At 62.5% G+C, this 2,233-nt stretch overlaps 1 protein-coding gene across 1 annotated transcript in view; it reads left to right on the forward strand.

Moving 5' to 3' along the window:
* LOC102041235 (delphilin) overlaps positions 1–2,233 on the forward strand; it is a 33,254-nt gene that overhangs the window by 10,634 nt on the left and 20,387 nt on the right. The gene's annotated exons all lie outside the window — the stretch shown is intronic.

The following is a 2,233-nucleotide window of genomic DNA, read 5'->3' on the forward strand; positions in this document are numbered from 1 at the left end:
GCTGGGTGCCCGGTGCCCCACCTGGCAGCTGTGGGACAGGAGTGTGGTACAGGCTGAGAGATGCCAAAGGGAGCCCTGAGGAGCTGAGGGCAGGAGATGGGCACAGTGGCACTCTGCCACCGTCCTGGCCAGGCTGCTCTGGGGGTGGGGTGAAGGTGAAGCAGCCCAGAGCATCTGGGGCTTTTCCTGGCCTGGAAAATGCCCTGAATTCACATCCATGTCTTCGAGCAGACTGAGCTCTCCCAGGCGAGTGCAGGAGCTGCTGCAGAGGAGGGCTGGTGCCCCGGGACACAGCGGCACCGGGCATGGGAGCTGGCACAGGGCTCAGGGGTGGGAGAGCCTTTCCCATCCCTGTCCAGCAGGAAACAGAGCTAGGGCTGACCTGGAGCACCCGAGGAGGAGGAGGAGGAGGAGGAAGCAGAAGCAGCAAGGGCAGCGCTGTAGCACCCTGCCCCTGCCTGACCTCCACAGACAGGATGGGCACATCCCTGCTCCGTGAATCCCGGTGGGATTTGCTGGGAGAGGGAAACCCCAGCTGGGCACTGCTCCTTGGTGCCAGGGCAGTGCACAAAGGCAGGTTTGTCCTGGGGGATGGCAGCACGCTGCAGGAACAGCCACAGAAATGGTTTTGCCTGCTCTGGTGGGATGGTTTGTAGCAGTGAGTTGGGTCTCTCCTGTCTGGGTCCTGCTGTGCCCCAGCTCTGAGCCAGTCCTGGGGCAGTGCCAGTGCCAGGTCCTGGGCTGGGTCTGAGCTCCTCAGCCCAGTGCTGAAGCAGAGGCTGGTGCAAAGTGGGACAGCTCTGCTGGAACGAGCAGATGTAATTTGGCCAATTAAATGGGATTGTGCTCATTTTGCCTGTGAGGAACCCGGACTTCTCCCTGGTGGGTGCCCAGCCCGGAGCAGAGGCTTGGGGGACCCACATCCTCCAATGTCCTACAGGGTGAACTATTTATTAGCAAAATTTCACTCTGTCCTTGTTACTGCTTAATCACAAATCACCTGTGAATTGCACCAATGTGTTACTTGTTTTAAATTGTCACCAGATGCTCTGCGTGAGCATCTGCCAGCTTTGGGTGGCATGTGCTCTGTCTCCTGCACCAGCTCTTGTTTTGAGCTCTGCCTTTGGCTGGGGGAAACAGAGATGTGCTGCTCCCGGCAGGGCTGGGATTTGAAGCCTCTCCTCCTCTGTCTCCACCCAGGACTTTGTGTTCCCTCGGTGCAGCTGCCCGAGGGAGCCCGGTGGGATCCCCTGCCAGCCCCGGCTGTGTCCCGCCTGCGCCCCTCGGAGCAGCTCCTGTGGCACCGCTTTGGCCCAGTTGCTGCTCAGGTGGGACACGCGGTCCCCAGGCAGCCGAGGTGAGGTGTGATAACCCCCCTGGGGCTGTGATAACCCCCCTGGGGCTGTGATAACCCCCCTGGGGCTGTGATAACCCCCCTGGGGCTGTGATAACCCCCCTGGGGCTGTGATAACCCCCCTGGGGCTGTGATAACCCCCCTGGGGCTGTGATAACCCCCCTGGGGCTGTGCTCACACCCGCCCTGCTCCCTCTCACACCCGCGAGGTGCCGGCGCTAACGAAGCGGCGCTGCCGAACCTCCCGGGATGGTTTTGTGCAAACGAGCTGCAGCTGCAGGAGTTGCTATAGAAACGCTCGGAGGTGCCAGCTCCTCCAGAAGCCCCTAAACGTGCGAGCGGAGGGCAGGGGAAGGTGAGCAGGTGCCGGGGTCTGCCTGCGGTCAGGCACAAGGAGAAGGAGAAGATGAAGTGTCTGCCTGGTTATGGAGCTGCCCCCGGCCCAGGTGGGAGCGGCGCCTCCTCCTCGCTCCTGGGATCCTGCTGCGCACTCCCCGTGCATCCTCTGAGTGTCCCGGGGGTCCCTGCGGGGGCACAAAGGCCGCTTGGCTGCTCCCACCGGGCAGAGGGGAGGTGACCCGAAACAGAGCCAGTTCCGGGACTGTCCCCTTGCCTGCGGCATCACCGTGCCCGTCCCTGCAGCACCAACCTCTCCCAAGGGCCGCCAGGCTCCTGCCTGGCTGTGGAGGAGCTGGAATGAGGGAATATTCACGGCTGGAGCCCAGGAGAGCAGAGTCTGGGGCAGGAGATGGGGGCAGCCTTTTAGGGTCCCAGAGCAAGCGGGGCTGGAGGAAAGGTTCCAACATCATCATTGCTCCAGCTGAGCTCTGCATGGCATGGGGGAAGAGATGCAGGTGGTGTCCCCGCGGTGTCCCCAGCC

This window comes from Geospiza fortis, unplaced genomic scaffold, assembly GCF_000277835.1.
Source record: "Geospiza fortis unplaced genomic scaffold, GeoFor_1.0 scaffold213, whole genome shotgun sequence".
Taxonomy (NCBI): Eukaryota; Metazoa; Chordata; class Aves; order Passeriformes; family Thraupidae; genus Geospiza; species Geospiza fortis.